We start from the raw sequence: 14,350 nt of genomic DNA, 5'->3' as shown, positions 1-14,350 counted from the left end.
TTTGTGGCAACTCAAGAGATTGTGAAATGAGGAAAACTGTTCATGAATGGCAAATATATAAAAGAGTGTTTTATCAAAGTATCAGAGCAGCTGCACAGTGATTTCAAAAACAAAACCAAAATTGTTCAGAATCTAGTGTCCTCCAGAGAGAGAGAGAGAAGGCTCATGAGTGAAAGTGAGGAAGACAATGGTCCAAACACACATGTAAAGTGTGAGGAAATAGAATATGTAAAAAGTTTGTGAACATCCTGCTGTAAACGTGTATCACATTACACATCATTGTGTGTGCGCTGTTCTTAAAATAGGTGTTACAAAAAGTTATGCTTGACATTATTAAGGACCATCTTGCATTTACATATATTGAGGCTCTTGAATTATTGAGTTTTTTACTGAGTTCGAAAAAAATGGCTCTTCTTGCTATTTTGGGTGCCGATCGCTGGAATAAAGGAACCTTCCTATGACACCAATCTGCATTGTACTAGGGGAGGGATTCACCAGTCCCTCGGGTGGCCTAGATGAATGTAGTTATTGCTTCCCCACTTCTATGTATGGATGTTTGTCATTAGTCTGTGGGTTTCCTTAATGACATGACTGGTGTTTCTGTCACCAATAAAACAAGCACAATGAAAAAAAACTGTTGTGGGGAGACTGAAGCAGCAGTACGTTGTGGTTATGAGTCTAGCCAAACCTACTCTTTACCAAAGCAGAGGGGAGAGAGGCTTTGTGTTCACAGGTCTGTGTTCCTCATCTGGTTGGATAAGCGGCACTTTCTCTCTCTAACTTTGACATCCATTATATGCCAATAGTCTTTGTGTATGTCAGACAGAGGAACAGCTCTGTATTTAACCAGGTTTTAGGCTTCTTAAACATGGACATTTTCCCATTAATCTTTTACATTCTGTAACCCCAGGGCCTGAAGATTGAGCTTCCCTGCCTCCCTGGGCATCGCCTGAGGACAGTCTCAAATCACACTTTATGAAATACTGCATGAAGGGAAGTTGAAGATGGGTTGCAGATTTGTCTTCTAATGGGCCTTACCAAAGAGCACAGATTAGTTATGGAATTTTCCACTCCCTTGCTTCCTATTTTGTGTATTGATTTGCAAAGCAGATTAATAGTGGGTTTTGAGAGCGTCTTCAGTGCTAGGTTTAGTGATACAGGCCCTAGTTCAAAAATATGTGCTGAATTTATGGGCTTCAGTGCTGTTCTGATCAGGAATGTTTTCACCAATTTGCTGAACAAAATCTGGAAACTATTTTTGAAGATGAGAAAAAAGCGACTAAGTCATGTTGAGTGTGTAGACACAAAAATGATTAATGAGATTATTTTATAAACAGGGTATGATTAGTCTCTAATGTTATACGTCCTTACTCTGTTATACATTTTGCATTTTAAGAACCCAAACAAATGAATTTATATTAAAATAGAAAGTATGGTCTTTAGTCAGAATCTTGCAGCTTGAAAAACAGACTGCTTGTTGCTGTAATGCTGCTCAGAATTTCTCATGTAGAGAGCCAATGACACTTCTGTCAGTTTATTTTGTTGCCCTCTTGTTGACTGTTATCCAGGATCACCTGTCTTACAGCAACAAAACAAAACAGCAGAAATGTAGCGCTTTAAAGACTAATAAAATGATTTATTCAGTGATGAACTTCCGTGGGACAGACCCACTTCATCAGATCAATCTCATTTCCAGTACAGACTGACATCTAGAAGTACAGAGGTCCAGAAAAAATTGCAATAAAAACTGACAAATCAAGTACATAGGACTGAAGTAGGTGGCAGAGGGGTGGCGGATGTTAAGTGTCCTCCCGGAGATAATTAGGAGCATCAAAGGAAGGGAAGCGCTCCTTGTAACGTCTGAGTTAACAGTTGTCTTTATTCATACCACGTGCTAATGTGTTGAATTTGAATATGAATTCTAATTCAGAACTTTCTTATGCAATCTGTTTTTAAATTCTCTTTGTTCTAAGACACAAATTCTCAGGTCTTTAACAGAATGGCCCATTCCATTGAAGTGTTCACTTGACAGGCTTATGTGTATTGAGATTCCTGATATCTGCTCTGTGTCCATTCATTCTTTGGTGAAGAGTTTGCCCAATTTGTCCATTTGTACCTAGTGGTGGGGCATTGCTGGCACATAATGGCAAATATAATGTTGGTTGAAGTACGCAAGAATGTGCCCTTGATCTTGTAACTAATATGGTTACGTCTAGTGATGGCATCCCCGGAATAAATATGTGGACACAGTTGGCAGCAGGGTTTGTTGCAAGTAAAAGTTCCAGGATTAGTATTACTGTGGTATGTGTTGTAGCCTGTGATTTATAGTGAGAATCACACTAGGTTAGGAGGTTGTCTATAGGAGAGGACAGACCTGTCACTGAGGGCCCTCTGGAGTGTAACAGCATGATCTAGAATAGGCTGTAGGTTTTTAAATGATGCATTGCAAGGGTTTGAGTTGGGGGCTAGAGGTGATGACAAGGTGGCATACAAGAGCTAATCTGTTTTCAGGGCATCATTTAAACTGATGCCACCATTTTCAAATCAAGTAACTTCAGGTGACATTTTCCCTTCAGTCACTCTGCTATTTTTGGTGGTTTTACCATAGAATTTTCTTAATGATTTTGTATTTTTTCTCTTTCATGCATCTGTGAAACACCCAGACAAACCAAGTGAACTGACCAGCAAGTATCCTCAACTAACTTTATTCACCTGAATAACTTCACTGAAGTTAATGACTTAAGAGTTTGCATCTTACTGAAGAGGAATTTTCACAACAGATTGGAAAGAGAGGCTGCTGAACTCTCTTTTATATTCAAATTTGACACATTAACACACGGTTTAAACCGGGATGGGAATTTTCTGGGTCACAACAGGGGCTCATTTGCATACTTGGCTTAATCTAATTCTTGACTCCCCCGCCCCTCTGCTCTCTGATTCGCTCACCTTGATACTTTTTTTTCTGATTTGTCAACCTTGATTGCTATTGTTGGTTCTCTGTGCCTTAAATATGGAGTCTGTTCTGGTCTGGCTATGGTCTGAAGAAGTGGGTCTGTCCCACGAAAGCTCATCACCTAATAAATTATTTTGTTAGTCTTTAAAGTGCTACTTGACTGCTTTTTTGCTTTGATAGTATACAGACTAGCATGGCTTTCTCTCTTACTATTCACTGAAGTTGTGTAGTGTTTACAAGTATCACCTAAGATGACTAAAACTGAAAGCAATTAGATCAAAACTCCATTTTTCAAAACTGTGCATTTAGTAGCACTTTTGTACATCAGTTTCACTGTTACCGTGCCATAAAGTAAGAGCTTGGAAATTCAAGAGGTACTTACTCACATCTATAGTCCTATTCTAAAATAGATTGCAGCTTCTTCATGTCCATAGCTGTGTTACTGCTTTTTGCTTTTTCCAGTGGTATACATTGCTTTAATTGAATCACTCATCATGCAGCTCATCTATAGTGTCTTCGGCTATGGACTCTCCTGACTCCGTAAGTAGTTCTACAGCATTCAGAAAACATTATGCTGCATTAATTCTACAGCATATCAATGCTATAAATAATCTGCTAGAAGACAAACTGGATGTAGAGGCAGTAATATTTCAACTAAATGCGTTCATCAATAAAAAGTGAGAATTCCATAGTTGGCTACATACAATGATGTGCAGAGCTCAAAGTGGGATTACCAGCAGGTAATAGCACACCACTGCTCCTTTAAAAATGCCAGATTAGGATCCAGCCTCTATGATGTCTTTGGAGGAGGAGGTGAAAAGTTTTAGCAGTGGAGATTCGGAGGAGACTGTAAGTTGTGTAGTTCGTCTGATGCACATTATATCTAGTGATTGGTTTATTACTAAGGGTTTTCTGATTTAATATTTTGATGAGTCAGTTAAATAAGAAGAGATCATAATAATCATAACATGGCAGGCACTATAAAAACGCCCTCTACCCTACCCTGTTGATGCATCTCTTTCTTGACCTGCAACACCCTTTGCAGTTCTAGTCCTTAACCCCTCATACAGAGGCAGACAACAGCGTGAGCTAATCTCCCACTGTATGCCCTCAGCTCTTATTTGTGCCCCTCATCAAACTAACTGACACTAAAACTCCCTTTCCTATAGGAACCAACATAGGATCGGAACCAGGGCAGAAGCTGAGCTCCCACTTTACATGCCACTGAAAATCAGCTCACATGCTGTGCTATGTCTTTAAGGGCTTTTTGACACTAAAGCTGGAAGCTGTAACCCCTAGCTGGAGGTGATATGTCTCCGCTAGCCCTGATTCAGGACCATGTTAACAGAGTCGCCAATGGTATCAAGCACCTGGGATGCGATAGGTCTAGCCTAGGAGTTTAGAGTTGGAGCCCAGCCAACGGGTCAGAGACTCAACCAGCAATCAGAAGCCCTAGACAAAGGTTGGATCCTGAACCATAAACTGGTAATGGGAGCCAAGGTTAGAGCTGAAATCAGAAGATGGCTAAGAGAGCAAAGGAGGAAAAAGGCTGGGAAGAAAGCAGGCCCAGGAGCTACAGTCAGAGGCTTTGAGTGACCACCAGCAACTGGATTTAAGAGCACGCTTGCTGGTTCCTGATGGCTAATCTGGCTACTCAGCCTATCTGGCAGTTCTGTGTTCATGAGTAAGTCTAGACAGAGGTCAGCAACCCCTGGCATGGGTGCCAAGAGCAGCATGTGAGCTGATATTCATTGGCATGCAACGTGGGGAGCTCAGCTTCACCCCTCCTCCCCCATGCAGCTCAAAGCCATGTCCCTGTGCATTAACAAAAGACCAGCTAATGCTACCAACCACCACCTAAACAGTAAAGATCTGCATCTTTATTTATTTATTTATTTATTAACGAAGCTGTTGTAAGTAGGACTATTAGTGACTTTAAAAAGTATCACCGGCACTCAGGCAGTGCATAGAAATCGAAAGGTCAAATTTCAGCAGTTCACCACAGAAAGGCTGAGGACCCCTGGTCTAGTTACCTAGTCCTGACACACGGCCCAGGGTTCCCAGAAGACAAAGAGCTTCTGAGAAAATAGAAGCTGAAATTTAATTATTTATGGACCACTGGTACATATTATAACCTGTGCTCATCATCATGGAACAGCAAGCATTTCTGTCTTTCAATTTCACTTGACACACCCCTCCTTTGAAAGTGGCTTGGGTTTTTTTTTGTTTTTTTTTTTTTTAAAACTTGTGACCTCCCTGGTTTGGATGAATGCCAATGCACTTGAATTGCATCCACAGACAAACTTTAAATCAGCGCACCAACACTTGCTCACTCTGTACTTGTTGCTTTTTAAGACATTTCCTAATTGCTCCTGTTATGCTAATTTGCAAGTCATGGATTTGTATGCCAACTGTTGCTACACAAGTGTGGGTGCAGAATGGAAGTTTTTAAATGAAGCATTGCTAGAAAACAGGTAAATGTTTCAGCTTGGCACAGGTTTGTTTTAAAAAGCAAACTCCCTAAAAGAGACATTTAAAGTGTCTGAAAACAATTAGGGGAGAAACATGGCCTGTTTTGAGTTTGCAAGGTGATAAATTTGCATGCAGGAAGAAAGGCCAGAAAAATGCAGCAGCATCCAAAACCGTACAAGAAGAAAATGTCAATGTATCTGAAGCTGACCAAGTTTCCACAGTTCCTGTGCTGTGGAGAAAACAATATTTTTTTTTTTGATTGTGAATGGTTTGGTGGTCTAGAATTATGACTAGGAAAACTTCTTGGTTTCTGCATTAGAAATTGCTGAGAAATGGAGAGAATATTTTCTTCCAAAGAACTTGTTTTTTTCTTTTGTCTGCATAATTGTGAACTTGTTTGTACAAGATTAGAAAAGAAAATTTTCATCTATCAGAAATGTTTCCAATTTTGTAGGTAAATTTTCCCCCATGCAAAGGCATTCTTCTACAAAGACTTCACCAACTTCCCAAGTAAATTTGAGCCATAGGATTATAGAACTGCATTCTGGCTTGGACAATACCTACAAAATCATCTCGCACGATTAGTTGTCATCTCTCATGCAAAGTTAATTGAGAATAGCAGTAATGGAGACGTGTTCTCCAGTGTCTGGCAGCCAGTGCAGAATTTTTAAGTGCTTGTGAGTGTGGCCAAGGTGAAGCATTAGGATCCAAAAGCAGTGGAAATTATTTGGGAATTTTTGGAAGCTAATATAACACTTTGATCATTTCTGGCTGACCAGTTGGCTAAATTGGGACTGAAGGAGACATGTAAGTCTACCTCTTACTTGTCTTCAAGCGTATGTGACAAAATTAAATTGATGGGAAAGAACATTTGAATACTGTAACAAGAGAGTGACAGCAACCAGAGTAAATCTCTATAAATGATGATTCAAAGCCAGATGTAGCACTGGACTAGTGCATAGTCCTCTTCTGATTTCTCAGTTCAAAGGGGGCAACTAGATTGATGCTTTGGCCTTCTGCCTCTTGGGAACCACACAGGTGCAAACCTGACCAAAGCAGAGCTGGCTATGACAAATAACCTAGGTTTGTGTGTCTTTAACTGCTGTGGCCAATCATCTGATGATGCTGTACTAATGTTATGGCTGCATGGGGGAGGAGGGGTGAAGCTGAGCTCCCCACGTTGCATGCCAATGAATATCAGCTCACATGCTGCTCTTGGCACCCATGCCAGGGGTTGCTGACCTCTGTCTAGACTTACTCATGGCGACACCATCTTCGAAGCCAGGCATTCACCTCTAGGATGCACCTGTTTCTGCCTGGGCCCCTACCACTGACAGGCAGGATTGAGGAGAATACCACCTGCGCCCCAAACTCCTTCACCCGTGCCCCCAGAGCCCTGAAGTCACTCTTGACCTGCTCAGCATCATACCTCACAGTATCTTTAGTGCCCACATGCATGAGTAGCATGGGATAGTAGTCAGAGGGCCGGATAATCCTCGACAACACCTCTGTAACGTCTCGGATATGGGCCCCAGGCAGGCAGCAGACCTCCTGAGATGAAAAGTCAGGGCGACAGATGGGCACCTCTGTCCCCCTCAGAAGAGAGTCGCAGACCACCACTACTCTACATTTCCTCCTCCCAGGGGTGGCAGCAGACTTCCCAGCCTTGGGGGTACGAGGCTTCTCCTCTACTGTACAAGGTGATTCTTTGTCTCCTGTATCAAGTACAGCATAACGGTTTCCCAGTACCACAGTGGGAGGGTTCTGAGCAGGGGTGGAACACTGCCTGCTGCCAGAAGTAACAAGCTGCCAGTGTCCACCCTGATCTATCTCCTCCTCCACCAGTGGTTTATCAGCTGTCCTGTGTACTGGGACAGTTATCTCAGCTGTCTCCACATGAATACTGTCCAGGAACTGCTCATGGAGTCAGATACTCCTCAACCTGGCCACCTCCTACTGTAGCTCCTTGTAGGAGTCCAAGGACACCCAGCCCTTGGCCCAGGGTGGGGCGGCAACCAAAAGAAAGGGTTATAGCATCAGTACAGCCCCCAGTTCAGGGCGGGGCAGCAGTTCACAGCTGTAACACAGTACAGGCCCAGCCCTCAGTTCAGGGCGGGGCAGCAGCACAAGGGTTTGAGCACAGGCCCAGCACAGGCTGGCCCCATCAAGGAGGGGGTAGGGGGTCGCAGGCCCTCCCACTCCACTGTGACCCGGCCCGGGGCCCTGGGGGTCGCTCACACACGACCACGGCAGTGGGGATCCAGGCCGCAACACACCACCATGGGTTCGGGAGCGTTGTTCCCCGGGCCACTTCCTACCTCTACCTCCACCGGAGGAAGGTCCCAGTCCCTCTGGTCAGGGGGTCCCGCAGGGTCAGCCCCCTCCAAATTGTCCACCTTTGGGGCTCTGGCCAGTCGTTCATGTCGACATCATTGGGATAGTCGGGCAGCGGTAGCACGGTGGGCCTGAGGTGATCCTGGGCCTGGGGGCTGCAGGGGTCCGCCGGGACTCTGGGGCAGGCTGCTCCTGGGGCCTCATGGGTGCTGACCCTTGCTGGTCTGACTGCGTCCGGAGTTTCCTCCAAGGTGGGGGGTCTCCACCGGCGTGAGGGTCCTGGCAGGTCTGGGAAGTCCGGGTAGTCCCCCTGGGGCATTTGGATCCGTGGTTGCTCTGGGCCACTGGGGGCTTGCTCCTCCAGCCCGACCAGGCGGCGGCAGGCCCTCTGCCCCTGGCACCGGGGAGCTCGCGCAGGCGCTTCCTCCCTGCCCGGAGGCCCAGGCTTTAATGGGTTCCGAGCCCTGCCCTTGGCCCTTCTAGCTCTAGGCCCCACCCTCTGAGGGGCCGGCCACTGGTGTTCTGGCTCCGGGCCCACCCACCAGGGCCTCTGCGCAGCCTCCTGGGCCTCTGAGTCAGCAGGCGGCCAGCTGCAGGTGCTCCTGCAGGGCTGCTGCTGCTGCTGCCGTGGGACCGTCTCCCACGGCTGGAAGGCGAGCATCTGGGGGCTGGCCGGCCTTGGCTGGCTGAAGCCCCCACAGGGCTGCCTTCCCCACCGCCCCCCCTTTCGGGGGTCAGCCTCCCTCCTGCCTCGGGCAGGCAGGCAGGCTCTATCTTCCCCCCCCAACCCTCACCCAGTTCTTTTAGGAACTGCTGAGTGGGTGGAGGGTGGGGGCCTCTTGCCCCCTGCCCTACAGCAGGGCCCCCTCCCCTTTTTCCATCTGTTGGGGGAGAAACTGCTGGCCCCCCATTTGGGCCCACCTTCCATCCAGCAGCTGCTGCGTCCTCACCACCTGGAGAAGGTAGGGGGCTCTCTTAAAGCGGCGGTTGGGCTCCCTCCACACAGCCTTCTGTGGAGTGGCTTGGGGAGGGGTGAGTTTGGGTAGGGCCCCTCTCCACCGGGGCTCCGGGGGGGAGCTGCATAGCCAGGGGTGGGGTGTTAGGGCGTGGCCCCTGCCCCACCCCTGCAGCCACCCCCCCCCCCCTCCTACTGCCCCTCCCACACCCAGCTGCCGCTGGGGCCCCTTCCACCTGGGCCCCTCCAATCGGCTGCCCCTGCCTTCTCCCCTGCCATCTCGAGGCTCTGCAGCAGCAGCTGCTACGGGCCCACCCCTCAGGCGCACGTGGGCAACCCCTCTCCCCATTAACCCCGCCATCCCCCTTAAGTTGGCTGTGCCTCCTCCTTTGCCCCCCACGTGCCCACGCCCCTTCCCCCCCCTTTTCTGTTTGCTTAAGCGCCTGAGGCCCCCCCACAACCCACACACACACAAACAAACTTTGACTCCCTCCACACCCCAGTGCAGAACCAGGAGCCCTCTTACCTCTTGTGCTGGGAGTTGTGGCCTTTCTTTTGTGTCTCCCTTTCCCTGACCTTGCTGCCCTTGCTCTGCCCTTCCCCCATCTGACTGGGTCCTCAGCCCGGCCAGTGGGGGAGGGGCAGCCACGCCTCACTCCTTCCTTCCCTTCCACTCTCCTCCCCCTCCCCCGCTCCCTCTTAAAGGCCCCCACCCTCAACAAACTTTTTCCCCCTCAAACCCACCAATATGGCCCCCACGCCCACTGGAGGGTCATCTGGTGACCCCTCCCTCCCTCTCCCCTCCACTGTCACCCCTCCTATCCCCGAAACGGCGGCCCACTCGTCCAGGGCTGCCCAGAACCTCACGACCACGTCGGCTGAGGGTGCGGGCGCAGGCTCCGGGGCTCCTACTGCCTCCGCCGCGGCGCCCCCTGGCGATCCAGCCCCAAACCCTCCCCCCCAAAAGGGCAGGAAGGGCCGGGGGACAAGAAAGGGCAAGAGCCCCGCCCGGAAGGCCAAACCTCCCGTGGCGGGGACTCTCCCCCAGGCTGCCCAAACACCCAGTGCAGCCTCCCCTTCTCCCCTTCCCCCTGCTCCCTCCACCGCTCCTGGGGGCCCCGACCTCTCGGCCCCCAGGTCGTACGCCCAGGCGGCGGCCGCCGCCCCGCCCCCTGCTCCTGCCGCCTCTGCCAGGACTACCATCCCCAACGGTCGCGGCCCCTTCCCCGCGCTCACCAGGAGGCACGGAGTCCGCTGCCTCCTGGTGGCTGCCTCGCCCCACGTGGAGACCTACGTGCGGGCGTTGGCACGGGTGGTGGGGCCCGCGGCCGTGGTGGCGGCCTCTCGGATGTTCGGGAGGATCGTCTTCTTCCTGGCTTCGGAGGCCGCCGCCCAGGAGGCGGTGGAGAGGGGCCTGGCGGTTGGGGGCGTGCACGTGCCCCTGGAGCCGCTGGAGGACCTGGGCGTGCGGGTGGTTTTTTCCTCTGTTCCACCCTTCCTTCCCAACTCTGCCCTTCTGCCTTTCCTCACCGCCCTGGGCCGGCCTTTGACGGTCCTGAGTCCCCTCCCACTAGGCTGTAAAGACCCCGCCCTCCGGCACGTGCTCTCCTTCCGCCGGCAGGCCCGGGTCCAACTGCCGCCGGCGGCAGCACAGGGCGGGGTGGCCCAGGAGGGGACTATACTGGTGCCCTACCAAGGGGCCCAGTACCGGGTCTTTTATACCCTGGGGGAGGCCCGGTGCTTTATGTGCCGGGCGGCGGGGCACGTCCGGAGGGACTGCCCCCTGGCCCGGCACGAAGGGGAGCCCGGGACCTCCTCCGACCCGGGGGGCGTCAGCCACGGGATCGGCGGCGCCCCGACCGCGACAGGCCCCGGGACCGACCCTCCTCCTCTCGTCCCGGACGGATCCATCGCCGCTTGGGCGTCGGAGGATGCCCGGCCGCATGGTGCCGGGCAAGAAGAAGCAGGCGCTGGCGCCCGAGCGGGCACAAGAGCCGGGCCTGCGGAGGAGAGGGAGGAGGGGCCGGCGGCAGGACCAGAAGAGGGCCCGTTCCGGGGCGGGTCGTCCCTCCCCCTTGCTGCCCCGCCCCCCTCTTACCTCCCATCCTCCTTATCGGCCCTGTCCCCTGGCCCCTCCTCCTCTACTGCCCAGCCCGCCTCCTCGGAGGGCTGGGTGCTGGCGGGGGGGAAACGGAAGAAAAAAAGCGCGCGCACCCGGCACCCCACCCTGTCGGAGGACGGGGTGGAGGCGCCGCGCAAAGCGCTAAAAAGAGCCGCCAGCCCAGACCCACCTGCCGAACCCCCGGCTACCGATCACCCGCCGGGGGCGACGGAGGTTGCCGCCGTGGCGGCTGAGTATGGTACCATCCCCTCCGCCTCGGAGCCAGAGCCTCAGGAAGCTGAGAAGGTGTTTTGTGCGCCCGTGCCCTCCCCCGACACCCCTCCGGCTGCGACCCAGACTGCTGCTGCGGAGCATCCGGAGGAGGTGAGCCCCGGCCTCGCCCTCCTCTCGCAGGAGGTCGAGGCCCTAGGTCTCACCCCGGTGGCCCTGGACGTGGACAGCCTCCTACTGGAGGCCTGTGGGCCGTCCGTCCACTCACCCCCGCCCCCTCCACTCTCCCCCTCACCATATACTAGTGATTCCTCAATTACCACCTCTCTCTGCCTTGGGACGTCCCAGGAGGCGACCCCCCCCTTAATTAGGGATGACCTCCCTACGGGAGTCGGCCAGCCCCTGGGCGCCCTGGGAGAAGCAGAGTTCCCCATGTCCCCCGCCTTTGGCCCCGAAAATGAAGACCCCAACACCCACCCCCTCGACCAGTTGGCACCTCCTGCCGAGCATGTCGGCACTTCACCCCTACCCCCCTCCCCCGCCCCACCAACCGAGGAAGCCCCTCCTCCCGAGACACCTTCTCTCCATATCCCCACCCCTGCCCCCATCTTAGCCCCATCACCTGCCATCATCCCCGTACCTTCTCCCAGCCAGCGCCCCGCCCCAGAACTTGCAATCCTACCCCCCCCAGACCCTCCTCTCCCTCCACTCCCTCCTCTTCCTCCTCCCCCTCCCCCATTGCCCGCTCTCCCTCCCCCCCATGAACCCTCCCCTCCCCTGCTGAGCCCCATCCCCCCTGCCCTCCCCCCTACCCCTCCTCCTCCTACCCCCCCCCCTGATCCCTGCCCACTCATACCTGCCCCCGAAACCGTAATACCTCGGGAGGCCCCCCCTACATCGCCCTCTCCCAGCACTTCCGGGGCTGCTCTCCCTCCGCTGCCCTCATCCCCCCCAAAACCAGACCCCAGTCCCCACCCCAATCTTTTCTGTGGCCGTGGGGCCCAAAGGAACACAAGGCCGACGGGTACTGGAGACCCCGAGGCCTCGGCACCCCTCGCGCTGGTGGGAGAGATGCGCCGGTTCTTGGAGGACATTCGTGGCTCCAAGAACAAGGTTGCTCTCGCCCTCCAGCGCTGGGGGGACTTCCACACCATCCTGAAATCCGTGAGGGCCCTTCTCAAGGAGGGCAAGGGGACCGGGAGGAGGGATGCCTCGGCTTACCAACGGGCCCGCAGCTTCCGTGACGCCCTCGTTGCCTTCGGGGTCGGTCACGGTTTGCTGCGTGGCCCCACGGGAACCGTCGGTACTCCCTCCGGCGAGGATCCTCCCCAGCCCTCCAAATGGCGCCGATCATCTTTGCCACTTTAAATGCCAGGGGCTGCGGGTCGGGTCTCCGTAGGTGCCGAGTGCTCTCCTTCCTTCGGGAGGGGGGGTACTCGGTCACCTTCCTACAGGAGACCTACACTACCCCAGCCGCCGAAGCGAAGTGGCGGCTGGAGTGGGGAGACGGGGTCCACTTCAGTCACCTCTCGGCCCACCGGGCCGGGGTGGCGACCCTGTTCTCCCCAGACCTGCGGCCCGAGGTGCTGGGGAGCGTCGAGGTTGTGCCCGGCCGCCTGCTGTATCTCCGGGTGCGGGTGGAGGGGCTGCCTCTCCATCTCGTTAATGTCTATGCCCCAACACGCCGCCCGGAGAGAACCCCCTTCTTCCGGCAGGCGGCGGCCTTCCTCGACACCATCGATCCTCGCGAGTGCCTGGTCCTCGGCGGGGATTTCAACTGCACCCTCGAGGAGCGGGACCGCACGGGGACCGAGCATGGCCAGGCCGCTGCGGGCGTCCTCAGGGAGCTTCTCATCCATCGCTCCCTGGTGGACGTCTGGCGCAGCCACCACTCGGACGACGACGCTGGTTTCACCTGCGTCCGAATGGTGGGCCATACATCTGTACACTCCCGGTTGGACCGCATTTACATCTCACGGCACCATCTCTTCCGGGCCCACGCCTCCAGCGTGCGGCCGGCCCCCTTCTCGGACCACCACCTGGTGGCCGTGAAGGCTTCCCTCTCGCTGGGGAAGCGGGGGTCGGCCTACTGGCACTTCAATAACAGCCTGCTGGAGGACGTGGGCTTCGTGGCGTCCTTCCGGGAGTTCTGGCTGGCCTGGCGCGAGCAACGGCGTGCCTTTCCCTCGGCGCGGCGGTGGTGGGATCTGGGAAAGGTGCGCGCGCGGCTCTTCTGCCGTGACTATACTCGGGGGGCCAGCCGGCGGCGGGATGCGCTGATAGGGCAGCTGGAACGGGAGGTTCTTGAGCTGGAGAGGCGTCTAGCCGCCAGCCCCAACGATCCATCCCTCTGCGGCACGTACCAGGAGAAGAGGGACGAGCTCAGGGCCCTCGACGCCCTCCGGGCACAGGGGGCCTTGGTGAGGTCGCGAATCCAACTCCTCCGGGAGATGGACCGCGGCTCCCGCTTCTTCTACGCCTTGGAGAAAAAGAGGGGTGCCGAAAAACACATCCTCTGCCTTCTTGCGGAGGACGGCACCCCTCTTACGGATCCGGTGGAGATGCGCGAGAGGGCCCGCGCCTTCTACGCCACCCTTTTCTCCCCGGATCCGACCGACACCGACGCCTGCAGGGTGCTCTGGGACCAACTGCCGTCGGTCAGCACGGGCGACCGGGACCGGCTAGAGCTTCCTCTCACTCTGGCCGAGTTCTCGGAAGCCCTCCGCCTCATGCCCACCAACAAATCCCCGGGCATGGACGGGCTGACCGTGGAGTTTTACCGCGTGTTTTGGGACGTCCTCGGCCCAGACCTGCTCGGCGTCTGGGCCGAGGCCTTGCAAAGCGGGGTCCTCCCCCTGTCATGCAGGCGTGCCGTCCTCGCCCTGCTGCCCAAGAAGGGGGACCCCCGCGACCTCAGGAACTGGCGTCCCATCTCGCTCCTCAGCACGGACTACAAGATCATCGCTAAAGCCATCTCCCGTCGCTTGGGGTCCGTGCTGCAGGACGTGGTCCACCCCGACCAGACCTACACCGTCCCGGGCCGCGCCATCCTCCACAATCTGTCCTTGGTCCGGGATCTCCTAGAGCTTGGGTGTAGGGACGGCCTGTCGTTCGCCCTCCTGTCCTTGGATCAGGAGAAGGCGTTCGACAGGGTGGACCACGGGTACCTCCTGGGCACCCTGCAGGCCTTCGGCTTCGGACCCCGCTTCGTCGGGTTTCTCCGGGTGCTGTACGCTGCCTCGGAGTGCATGGTCAAGCTCAACTGGACCCTGACCGCTCCGGTCAGCTTCGGACGGGGAGTACG

This window comes from Carettochelys insculpta, chromosome 1, assembly GCF_033958435.1.
Source record: "Carettochelys insculpta isolate YL-2023 chromosome 1, ASM3395843v1, whole genome shotgun sequence".
Classification (NCBI taxonomy): Eukaryota; Metazoa; Chordata; order Testudines; family Carettochelyidae; genus Carettochelys; species Carettochelys insculpta.
The sequence above is the reverse complement of the archived record's forward strand: the minus strand, read 5'-3'. Positions refer to the sequence as shown.